Raw genomic sequence first — 13,719 nt, forward strand, 5'->3', positions numbered from 1 at the left:
TCTTTCCATACCTCATATATAATTTAAAAAACATTTAGGCTAAAATATTAGCAAAAATATTATCATAAAAAATTTAAACTAACCCTAGATATTTTCTTAAAATGAATAATAAACATAAACACACACACATATATATACATATATATATAAAACATTTTCAAACTTTTGTTTTAAAAGTCTCAATCTTGCTCGTCATTTAAGCAGCATTTTATCATACTTACATTCATGTCTGATATACATTCACATTGTACAAGTAAACTTGTTCGCAAATGCTGAGTTATACTTGGGTATGATGTCTGGATATGGCTTATTTTGGGTAATATCCATCTAAACATAATATATGTATTACTAATTTAGACAAAGTCGAATAGTCATTGGTAGCTGAAGATTTAAAGCATCAAGTTCAAAGATTTCTAAAGTTATCATACAGGTTTTTTCAAAAGTAGTGCTACTGAACATAACCATGAACAAGGACCATAAGGTTGACAGCTGATTTCCACCATGCTCCTTTTTGAATCAAATATACCCTTGACATTTGAACTGTTAAAACAGCAATCCTCAGACCTTGGTCCACATGAACACCTAATGCCCCTCTGCCACCTCTTCTTCCTCTTCCCTCTGTCTGTCCCATCCCTCCTATACTGCACATACGATGTGATTAAGCTTCTGTTAAGCCAGGCATAATCTCTAGAAGCTCTGGCTATTTAATTCTTGCTGTGCCAGCTTAGAGCAGTCATGGAGCCTGGCAAGGGGTGTGTGCAGGCGTGCAGGCACACAGACAGGCACTTTGGCTGTCACAGTCAGTGCATGAAGCAGTCTCGCACTCCCATGGTGACAACAGGGCCTTTTACATGGACACATGCAGTTTACTAACCATGGGCTTTGAAACAGGCATGTTTCAAATATGGGCTACCCATACGAACATACAGATGTTTAAGGATGGGCACAAGCACACATCTAGAGATGCATGCATGTGCATAGCCTGCCAGCCTCTTGCAGTCAAGTGATGAAGCAGACTGACAAGCTTGTTAGTATTCATTTTGACAATTTGTGGAACTCATGTATGCAGTACGGGTTATCTAGGGCAATCCGGATGGATGCTGGATGTCTATAGGTGGGACTACGATCGCCTCAACTCTACGTCCATTGCCTTGGGGTTAGGGTTTCCAACTACAGCTTTCCTGAAATATTAAATAAACAGTTTCTGAATTGCTGAATCACCTACATGTTTGCAACATTTAAACATTTTTTATTTTTGGCAAAAGTAGCCCCAAAAGACAGCTGGAGATTTGCATAAGATGGTGTTCAACCTGATGGCAAACGTTAGACTGATTGTATGCATGAGTTGTCTTTGGACAAGACCAGTGTTGTTATTGTTAACTAACCACTAAAACGGTTTAAAAAGTTTTGTTACCTGAAATAAAGCTGAAATAAAATAAAACCTAAAAATTAGATAACAAAAATCACCTCAATTTATTAAAAAAATAATAATAAAAAATGTATTATTCCCCCGCATGTTGTTCCAAACGCATAAGACATTTGATCATCTTCAAAACTCAAATATTTTTGATGAAATCTGAGAGCTTTCTGACCCTTCATAGACAGCAACTGAAATGTTCAAGGCCCAGAAAGTTAGTAAGGACATCCTTAAAATAGTTCAGTGGTTCAACCATAATGTTATGAAGCTACTAAAACGCTTTCTGTGCACAAAGAAAACAAAAATAACTTTATTTAAACAATTTCTTCTCTTCCATGTCTGTCTCTGACACATGTTAATGAGAGTACCACGGCACGTGTGTGGCACTGCTGACCTGGAGAAGGTGTTCTGATGTAAAACCCGGATGCGCTGCAGTTAGTTTTCAACGTACAGTGGGGAAAAATTATTTGATCCCCTGCTGATTTTGTACGTTTGCCAACTGACAAAGAAATTAGTCTATAATTTTAATGGTAGGTTTATTTGAACAATGAGAGACAGAATAACAAAACGCATTTCAAAAAAGAAAAATGCATTTCAAAAAAGTTATAAATTGATTTTGTGCAGAAACCCTTGTTGGCAATCACAGAGGTCAGACGTTTCTTGTAGTTGGCCACCAGGTTTGCACACATCTCAGGAGGGATTTTGTCCCACTCCTCTTTGCAGATCCTCTCCAAGTCATTAAGGTTTCGAGGCTGACGTTTGGCAACTCGAAACTTCAGCTCCCTCCACATATTTTCTATGGGATTTTCAATGCCCTGGCCAGCTTCAATGCCCTGGCCCTGACGGTACATGGCCCCGTCCATCATCCCTTTGATGCAGTGCAGTTGTCCTGTCCCCTTGGCAGAAAAACACCCCCAAAGCATCATGTTTCCACCTCCATGTTTGACGGTGGAGATGGTGTTCTTGGGGTCATGGTCTCATCTGACCACAACACTTTCACTCAGTTCTCCTCTGAATCATTGGCAAACTTCAGACGGGCCTGTACATGTGCTTTCTTGAGCAGGGGGACCTTGCGGCCGCTGCAGAATTTCAGTCCTTCACGGCGTAGTGTGTTACCAATTGTTTTCTTGGTGAATATGGTCCCAGCTGTATAGAGATCATTGACAAGATCCTCCCGTGTAATTCTGGGCTGATTCCTCACCGTTCTCATGACCATTGAAACTCCACGAGGTGAGATCTTGCATGGAGCCCCAGACCGAGGGAGATTGACAGTTATTTTGTGTTTCTTCCATTTGCGAATTATCGCACCAACTGTTGTCACCTTCTCACCAAGATGCTTGGTCTTGTAGTCCATTCCAGCCTTGTGTAGGTCTACAATCTTGTCCCTGACATCCTTGGACAGCTCTTTGGTCTTGGCCATGGTGGAGAGTTTGGAATCTGATTGATTGATTGCTTCTGTGGACAGGTGTCTTTTATACAGGTAACAAACTGAGATTAGGAGCACTCCCTTTAAGAGAGTGCTCCTAATCTCAGCTCCTTACCTGTATAAAAGACCCCTGTGAGCCAGAAATCTTGCTGATTGACAGGGGATCAAATACTTATTTCACTCATTAAAATGCAAATCAATTTGTAACTTTTTTGAAATGCGTTTTTCTGGATTTTTAGTTTTTTGTTGTTCTGTCTCTCACTGTTCAAATAAACCTACCATTAAAATTATGGACTGATAATTTCTTTGTCAGTGGGGGATCAAATAATTTTTTTCCCCACTGTATGTGTCATGGTACTCTCTTGAATGCATAACGGAGATTCACATGTAAGAGAAGAAATTGTTGAATAAAGTCATTGTTTTTGTGCACAAAAAAGTATTCTAGCTTTGTAACATTCCGGTTTAACCACTGATGTCACAGACTATTTTATGGTTGTCGTTACTACCTTTCTGGGCCTTGAATATTTCCATTGCATTGCTGTCTATGAAGGGTCAGAAAGCTCTAAGATTTCATCAAAAATATCTTAAATTGTGTTCTGAAGATGAACAAAGGTCTTACAGGTTTGGAACGGCATGAGGGAGAGTAATTAATGACAGAATTTTCATTTTTAGTTGAACTATCTTTTTATATGAAAATTAGAACTGTTGGACTTGGTAACTAACAGAAATAAAATAAGTTCAAGTTGAAATACTTAAATTACTAAAACTGGAAAAAAATTCATGCTAAATATTAATTTTTTTTCAAATAATAAAAATGACAAAAGCATATAACAAAATTACAAAACTTCAACTATAATAAAAACTGAAAAAAAAAAAAAAAAAAAATACTATTACAGCATATAAACTCCAAAATATCACTGACCACAACATGCCTTAAAGGTTTCTCCATTTACAAGGCTGTAAGAGTATTCAAGTGCTAGTTCACCCAAAAATAAAAATCGTGTCATGATTGAAGGCCCACTCACACTAAGGATGTTAACTATAATGACGATAAAGCTATCATTTTAAAAAGAGTTCTAAAACGAAATGAATAGCAGTCCATACCACGACAATAACAATAACGGCACAAAGGAATGATAATGTCACTTTCAAAACATTTTTTTCCATGTTAATGAATGATTGAAAACTCATCTCTCATAGAGAGCCAATCAGAATCCATTCTGCTTTAAAGAGCTCAAGCATTTAAAGTGGCAGGTGACATATTTGCAATGTGTGCTGATTATAAACAGAACGTTATATCATGTGTTGATGTGGACGGTAATTTAATTATCTTTCTAGGTGTAAACGGGCCTTTACTCACCATGATGATAGGGTCCAATGGTTTTTGGACCCCATTGACTTAAGTATCTTCTTTTGTGTTCCACAAAAGAAAGTAAATCAAATGAGTTTAGAAGGACATAAAGAAAATTTTAATTTTCGTTGAACTATCCCTTTAAGCTGTGGTTCAACTGTGTTGCCCAGGACTACCGTAACCCCATCACGTGATACCAACTGATGCTACATCCTGACATAATTACAGAATAAGCGCTAAACAAGTTTGACTAATCAACACTGGTGCAACAGACTAAAATAAAACTGTGTGGCATGTTCTCAGTTGCTCCTGATTTCCTTCCTTCTCCTCCTTTCTCCTCTCATGTCTTCCCCCAGTCCTGACCCACTTTCATCTCCCTTTGAAGAGAGAGTGACCCAGCAATGTCCCTGATGAGGATCCTATACTGTTCTGCCCCGCACTACCCCCCCGTCACCGTATCCATAGAGACATGGGCCTCTAAATACAAATCCCATATTCCACGACAAACAAGACTATTGAGTGCTGCCATGCCATTCCTAAAGCCTGTGTATACGATCGAGGAAGAGCAAGTGAGATTTACAACTTATTCACAAAACTCTGGCCATAATAAATGCAATTTTCTCTCATTAGTTCACAGATAGTGAGGTAAACCATGTCACACACAAGTATAAAACAAAGTATCTAAATGTAAAAACAAGCATTTTGACAACGCCCTACAGTGACAGCTGTTGGACCATCATAGAGCTGGTCAAGAAAGCTTAGCTTCTAGTCTGCAGTACTAGTAAACCTGATACCATGGTGAATTAAATCATAGCACCAGGGTGTGGCAGTATGAAACATGGACGTCATCACAAAAATAACTATTATTACTAAACCATAGCTACATATACCCTAGCTCAAATTACCAAGTTCATCTCCAATCCAAACTGGCTTTTTGCATTCAACTAGTATCTGCCTAGAGATACAGGATAAATAACGTGACGAAGTTGAACTGGGGAAATTCAGGTGTAGGACTGCATGCACCTCTCACAAATACTCAAAATAAACAGCAAGATTCTTCAACATACACTAAGACGCCTCGTGTTCAGTAATGCTGCATTACATCAAAAAATTGTGTAAATTATAATATTGTGAAAGAATATTACAATTTATTACTGTGATGGCAAAGTTGAAGTTTCAGCCATTATTCCAGTCTTCAGGGTCACATGATCTTTAAGAAATCATTCTAATATGCTCATTTGGTGCCCAAGAAACATTATTTTTACATCTGAAATAGAAATCTTGTGTAACAATATAAAAGTCTTTACGGTTACTTTAAAAAAAATAATCAATGTAATGCATCATTGTCGTATAATATATGAATTTCTTAAAAAAAAAAAACTAAATGGTAGCGTACTTATGTTAATTGCCCTATGAATTAGAGGTCAATTTATATGTAATGGCCAGTGGCTGATAAATTATAATGCAATTTAATAACGGCAGATAAGATGTGTATAAAATTAGTTATTTATTTTACAACAAATTTTCAAAATTCAATAAAAACTTTTGAATACAATGTTTGATTTTGAGGCGATACTAAGCTACATTAATTGGCCAATCAGTCACAGTTATTGGCTGATCATTTTGAATATAATCCAAATAACCTCACTAGCAGATTGTACATCAGTCTATCAACACCGTGAGTTTCGGCTAGTATGTTGTCTCCTTTCTAAACTAGATGACAGCAAAGGTGGTTATGAAAATTTAAGATTTATTTTGACCTGTTACTGACTTGATAGGCATGGACAGGTTGTAATATACAGAAGCTGGAGATGAGGCCTAACAAATGCTATATCTTAAGCAATGGTGCTGCTCATGCAGAGGATGCTGGTTCAAATCATACATCCGGTTCTATAATATATAGACATAGAATCATATAGTATATAATTCAACTCACAATAGCAGACTAGAAATTGTAGTACATCCCAACAGTTATAATAGTTTGTTTACATTCAGTTTTAATATATACAATAACAATAAAACAATGCCTTTTTTCACCTTGGGAACTAACAAATGCTGTGGTCATGTCATGCACTTGACTTTAAATGACTATTCTCTCATGGTGCAGGGATTTGCACGGGATGGATAAAGATTACTAAAATGATGAAGAAAAGTCTATTTTGGGAGCAGCTCATAACATCTTTATCCCATCCGGCTCCACCAATGACTTTCTTGCTCTCTCTCTCTCTGACACACATCCATCTCTACACCTTTCCTTTTAGTCTTTCGACTGAATAGGAGATCCATTTATCTTGATTTATCGAGATCTCTTCTCTCCCAGTTTAGAGATCTCTTCCAGACTCACTTCTCCATGCGTTTAAACTCATTCACCCTCACTCTCTCTCCATCTCAGAGCTGTGTTAAGCAGGTCAGCAAGGCAGGGATGCTGAGAAGGAAAAAAGATCACCACGAAGATGAGCAGCTCTTTCTTATCGCACACATGCACAGAGGATGCTGAAACACACATGCATTCTGACCAAACTCACACATGCATCACAATAACTTTATATCTCCACAAAAAGCAAACTGAAGGCTTAGATTACAGCAAAAAGGTCTAGATTTTTACAGGTTTGCTTCCACGACTACTGTGCTTGGATGGTTCTCTTCTGAACAATATAGTATGAAGGGACCCACGTATGTTGTCGGAAAACTTTTGTGGATGTCTACTCAGATCATCTGAATGCAAAATGTGTGTGCAAAACTTGCCAGGGAGTTGCTAGGGCATTATAAACCATTTTTAGCATGTTGCCATGCAGTTGCTAAGGTGCTCTGAGTTGTTTCTATTGCACTGCTAGGTGCATACTTGCAGGCCCGAGTCAAAAGAGTCCCCACAAGTCTCTATGGCTTTGTTCATACAATGCAGGGGAAATCTGATTTTATTTATCTTAAACCTGATTTTTTTTTTAAATGACAATTGAAATTGCATGCCATACATGGCCATATGTGATATTTTTTGTATAGACTGCAGTTTTTCTTTTGGAAATTGTGTAGACAGATCATTTATGAAGGTGAATCAGAAAATCATATTTCACCAGATTTTTTTGTCCCATTCACAATTAGGGCTGGGCGATATATTGCATGCGGATCTCGTCAGTAAAGCCGCTTTTTACAACATTTCAAATTACATGACAAATCTGATTTTTTTTTCCTGTTCAGGGGTGCGTTTCCCAAAAGCAACTATGGTTACAAGTTACGTCGTTACCAATAGAGTTCAATGGGACTTACCACCATAGTTATCTAACGATGCTTTTGGGAAACGCACCCCAGACTAGTTGTTTTTCCTAGCACATCCACAATGATTTTCTTACGAACAAGACAAAGTTGTGTAGATTTACCATTTCCAAGCGTAAATTGAAAAATTAAATTAGATTTTTGTTCTATTCAGACTACAAAAAAAAAAGGATTAGTTGGATGTATATTTTTCGACAGTTCTGCATCCTATATACGACCAAAACTGAGTTCTTCTGTTCAAACTGCTAGCAGGCCTGGCCTTACTGACTAAACTAAATAGATTCACTACGTATTTACAAAGGTGAATGGGAAAGTCCAGTTTCATGTTAATTTCTTGTCCTGTAAAGGTTACAAAAAATGGATATGAGTCACATAGGGAATATATAAATAATATATTAAATATATATATATTTTTGCTGCATGTGTGGATAAGGCCTACTGCATTCTGGTTTCTAGATAAGCTTGAGAACATCAGTGTTAGTGTAAAAATCTAAAGTTAAATCACTTAGAAAATATAGTAGTATACATCTCATTAAGTCAAATAATGTGAGGTATAATAATTTATGTCCATGGCACATACAATACTGTAATACTTACTATTAGGGGTTGTGCTTTAGCAAGCACCATTAATTATGTTCTACAAATAATTAGCTTAACTCCACAGTACCTTGAATGTCTAGATGGAAAACACATCATCTGGTCATTGAAGTGCATTGCTGAAACTTACAGGGTTTCTGGGCTCAAACACTGACCAAGACTGCATCGTGTAGAGGTGGGGACTAGACCAGAATGACTCACTCACACACACACACACACACACACACACACACATTACTGCTGCTAAGGGGTGCACCTCAGCAAGGCAGGCTACTCTTTGATATGGGCATGCAGTGGTCAAGAAAGAGCGGACAGACAGTAAAGGACATAAACACTGAAACTCTCCCAACAGGAAAAAATGTCCTCATCACAACCTGCACCATGCTAGACTGAGAAAATGTATCATCCATACTGTTGCAAAAGAGATTATAAGTTGGTCTGGATACAAGAGATGTCCTGTGTGATTTCCGTAAGAGTACCATCTGTGCTTTTATGATCTAACTTTCCATTTCTCCCTACCTCCATCAAGTCACAAACACCTGGCTAAATTACAGCTACTAGCCTCTCTCGTACCCTAGGTATCCACCAAGCCAGTTCAACATCTACAAAGCCACTGTGTGCTTTTCATTACCAATTTATGAGCCAATGGGAAGCTGGAAGAAAACTACATTAGGAAGGCACAGGCAGCAACAGCTTATGGAAGAAAGCTGGGAGAAAGCCAGCTAAGATGCTTTTGACCAGAAGTCTGCTCTTTGTGTGCCCTTGTGAACTTTACTTTTTTGCTAAAATGCAAAGTCACAAAGACCTGAATTAACTTATGGTCCTGCAATGTGACTATGAACTGTAGGGTTGAATCTAAAAACATGAAAAAAATCAATCCATCCCTCATGTGGTTAGCAAATGACACCATGAGAGATCCATTTAACTTATGCTGACAACTCATGAATCAGGTTAAAGAGTCTATATAATTCCCAAAAACTGTCCAATTAAACTTGTACACACACTGGTTTTGCAGCCTATGTAGGACTGGCTCATGTCTGTGTGTTTTTTTTTTCTTTTCTAAATTCAATAATGAATATACCTCAAAGTGACCTTTACTACCAAATGGATAGGTCACCAAACTGACAACACTTAGAGGTTGAATGAGTTTGCTGAAACGGTAGGAAATGGCTTTAACGACGATCCCTTACAAGACAAAGCAATTAACGTTTAAGATGGAGGCTGTAAACGCTGCTCCATTTCCCGATGCAATTTCCCTGTAATGCCTCAATTTGATATGTAAATGAATGACATTTCTGTGGATCTCCTCAAATGAACCTACTTCTGGTCTTCGATTCAAGTCAATGAAAAAACTTGACCCAGGTCACCAAACCCTTTGCATGGCTGGCAGTTTAGATGGTGACAATTCAAGATGTGAAGAACTTACAAAACAGCCTCGACAATCTCAGTGGAGAACGAACTTCAGTATAAACTGTTTTCAACCACAGAGCCACATGTTGACCCCACACGCAAGGCACGCTTTAGAGGAAAAGCTTGTTAGGAGCCACATCCAAATCGATGTGTTAGGCTATATGCCATCTGATGAGTGAAGGGATTTGTCCTGAAAGAGTAAGGGCAAAATCACAGACGGACTGAAATACCGATAGGGAGGTGGGCTATGGGGAAAAACAGCACTTTTCTACTCTAGCTTTCATCATGAGTTTACAGAAAGAGGAGCAAGAAGGGCCTAAATGCAGGTTAATATGCTCAAACAAGTCTAGATAAACTGTGTATTTGTAAGAGCATGTATGTCCTCTCCTTCCAGTGCTATCAAATTTAGTAGTAGGCCTATGTTGCGAGATGAATGGGGAATACTGCCTCAGGTGGTCTTCGAAAAGACTAACAAGCTTGTGTCCATCCCAGGTTGATTTATGTCAGCTACAATAAATGAATGGCAACTACAATCCTGTCTAGGATGTTCTCGCAGAATACACATCTGAAAGTTGTTTGTTATAGAAAGTACAGTACTGTGTTCATTTGAGGCAACATGGTAAAATTTGAGTTTGAGATTTGATGTAGTTCTAAAGTTAAAAAGTTAAGAGAACGAGCCCTGCACGACCTTGCAAAATACCTAATATTACCAGTAAAATCACTGGCTATAGCTTTAAATGGAATGAGTTTAATACAAATGTTTTTTGGCTAAAATAACCCCGATTACAGTCGTTGCAAGATTTCGTACAATGAAGTTAGTTAGTCTATTCAAAGCCTCGTGTCACTGCCTCAGACACCAAAAGAAATCCAAAAACAGAGCTTGTCACACATTAAAAATAAATAATGTGGCAAAAACACAAAAAGAAACTAGTGAGGGTTGATTAATTCATTCTCAAGAGCACAAAAAAGCATGTAAAAGTTTAAATGATTCGGGAAAGGGAGATAAAAAAGTCATTATTTTAAGGGACAGGTGGCTCCTGCATTGCAACTTAAAGAACTGTGCATCAAAAGAGACAATCTCCTATCATGCATCTCTTTTTCCCCCACCTCAAAGCAGCCTAAATGATTCCACCCATTTTGGTTCTGAAAAATAACTAAAGCATGAATCCTGACTACCACAGTGACAATAAGATGCACGTTTAAACCATCCCTAAAGGTGACAACGTCTAAGGATGCAGTATAAATGCTGATCGAGATGGCAACATGCAAAAGAAGAGCAGAAGTGTGTCCATTTTGAACCGGCATTGCTACTTCAGCACCACAGCAGAAGCCTTGCAGAAAACGCTATGGAGATGAGGGGTGTAGGCATAGCTAGATCTATCCACACACTGGGCTAAATAGAGACCTGGGTAAATGTGCCACATCTAAATCTATTACAGAAGTGGATTGTAATAAGAATCGGCCATATATTTCCAACACGCTTGTGCACGTATGCACATTATAAGGAAAATTGTAACGTCACCCTATATACCAAGATCACTGGAATAAAGTCGCGTTTTTATTCACAAAAAAATGACCTAGCACGGTCATATGTTTTGTTAAACCGTGAATACGTTAACCAGTGCGTTAAAACCAACCAGATATCTGTCAAATTTCGATAGCTTTCAGCCATTCTGTGCACAAGATTTGCATCCCATGCAACACCGCAGTTTTGCATTAATGTAATTGTGGCCGAGCTGATGCTCTGGGATTTTTTTATATATCTCTCTTTTTTAAAAAAAAAAAACAACCATTACATGACGACTGGGTGTCTAAAACAAACGTGATGGGCTAACCTGACTCATCAATCTGAGTAATGAAAAGCGATCATCGAAAGATGCATTGAAGGTCTCGTAATCGAACATGTTCATGGGTGCATGGCTGCAAACGCGAGTCATGCAATGGATTTGATTGATGCTTATTTTGTACATATCGCACAGAATGAGCAGTTTTATACTCGAAATGGTTGAAAAGAGATCGGGGAACATATATTGCACGGTTTTAATCATTGCAAATCACATCCACTGACAAGCGAGCAGCCAGGCTGCCGTGAGTTGAGCCGCTGCTCTCTGGACTGCACAGGAGGATAACGTTTAAATACCTGCTCGTGGTCTTTTGCATCTGACCCAGTTTACATGAAGTAACAAACCGAATATGTTCCCACTCCCTCCCCAAAGCCCTGGCCTGTGCATCAGGCATCTTTGGGAACACGGTGTCTTGCGAGGAATAAGGAGGGAAAAGGCTAAGAGCATCCGCGGAAAACAGACGCTAGTAGTGTTTTTGCGTATTAAGAAACCAACTGTAGTCTTACCTCAGCTTCGTGTCCAGCTTCCCGAAGCAGCCATTACCAGGATTCCCCCTCTACCGTCCGAACCTCCGCCACACAGGTAACGTTACCGGGGCGGACCGAAAAACCGGCAAAACGACCCCCTCCCCCCGAACCGCCACCCCTTCGGACGGGTTTCTGCGACCGTCTCCCGAAAAAAAGACGAAACGCGCAGGCTATCGTCTTGTCGTCACTCTACAATCCCTCTTCAGCACATTTGTCTTTCTTTTCACAGTCCCCCAAAAGCACAAATGAGCGCGGCAGGAGCGTCTTCAAACCCCCGGCGCGGCCAACCGCCAATCCGGTGAGCAGCGGCACATGCAACCGTGACAACCGCCTCTCGGTGCTCCGCGTTAGTCCACCTCGACGTGGGAAATAAATCGCTGGTAGTAGCGGTGGTGGTGTGTGGGTCTCGGCGGCTAGCGCTCAGGCTAACCGCGATCACATCGCCCAGCAGCGGCAGTGAAGTAGCGCGTCGCTCGCGGTGGTTTGCAGCAGCAGCGAGGGGTGGAGGGGTGAGAAGAGTGATTAAATGAAAAAAAAAAAAGGAAAAAGAAAGAAAAACGGATGAACTAAAACCGGGGTTTCTTCGTCGCACCGCTACAATTAGCGATGTGCATTCGCCAGGGACCCCCCCTCACTGCCGTTAATCTCGGATCGGCTCCGCGGCTGCTTGTCGCTTAGAGAGGGTCTGCACGGTAAAGCGCGTCCCCGCTACAAAGCGCGCTCGCCTCGGTGTGTGTGCAGTGTTCACAAAATGGCCGCCTAAACAAACCCTACAACGGGCTGCGCCCAGCAGCTGTTAGCGCGATTTGTCTCGGCATTTGCCTGTGCAAGGAAGGAAAACGATGCTTTTACGAGAACGATGATTTAGAAAAGGCACGCTGGAGTGCCCTTTTGCCCGTTTCAAGCGATTTGAAAGTGATAGGTAGCTTGGAGCCCAGGCAAACGAACAATGCCGAGGCTGTGGAGATGTGAAGCAGCTTACTTCGAGAGCTAATCTGCAGCCATAAATGGTTATGACTAAAGCCCGATTCGGACGGTAATTGTTTCTCAGGGGGACATAAGTGATTTTCACTATATACAGGGGGTAGCTGGTGATTTAATTGCCGTCCGAATCCACATCTCTCAGTTTACGAGAAGAAATCGATTCAAAATTCAGCGTTTAAACTTTGAACACTCCCGAACACCACACGGTAACTGTTGTACTTCGGTGTAATTTACATACATATTTATTTCTGAAATGCTGGAAAATATTTAAAAGAGCAATACTTCATAACTGCTCCAGCACAGCGAGTGAGAGCAGAAAGAGAAGAAAAGCACGTAAACATTCGAAATGGGTCTTTATTATGGCAGCAGCAGGTATGCAATACAATGTGTATTATAAACATATAGCGCGTATTTTCCTATTTTTAAACAGGAGATTTAAATAATCAAATAATAAATAGGATTATACATTATAAAATATGCTTGGAATAATAACACATTTTCCACAATAAGAATACATTTGTAAATAAAATAAATGTTAATATTAATTTTATTTACAGCAGACAATCATGTGACTGGCCACGTGAGCAGCGATCACTGAACTTCTACTGTGAATAAATCTCTATCCGAGGCCATGAGTTTTATCACTGAGGTGATATGTACATTTATTTGTACAGACGTCCATATTAGAAACAATTACCGTCCGAATCGGGCTTTAGAGAACTTTTTATCTTAATTGAGTTCATCGTTTATATTTCAGCACAAGCGATGAGGGGCAAGACAATGGTGTGATTAATTCCCCAAATGTTGTTTTCGTAGGTTATAACGTTAACAAGTTACATTCCCCGCTCAAAAACAGTTTACATTCAAGTCATTTTGCTTGATTCATCTTCAAG

At 39.5% G+C, this 13,719-nt stretch overlaps 1 protein-coding gene across 2 annotated transcripts in view; it reads right to left on the bottom strand.

Moving 5' to 3' along the window:
• The window catches only part of dyrk1b (dual-specificity tyrosine-(Y)-phosphorylation regulated kinase 1B), a 42,592-nt gene extending 30,038 nt beyond the window's left edge, over nucleotides 1-12,554 (bottom strand). For both annotated transcript variants that reach the window (XM_079445632.1, XM_079445631.1), the window contains exon 1: nucleotides 11,822-12,554. The gene's annotated coding sequence lies outside the window, so the exon portion shown is untranslated. The remainder of the gene's footprint in view (nucleotides 1-11,821) is intronic.
• Nucleotides 12,555-13,719: the final 1,165 nt, after the last annotated feature.

This window comes from Barbus barbus (genome assembly GCF_936440315.1).
Source record: "Barbus barbus genome assembly, chromosome: 21".
Classification (NCBI taxonomy): Eukaryota; Metazoa; Chordata; class Actinopteri; order Cypriniformes; family Cyprinidae; genus Barbus; species Barbus barbus.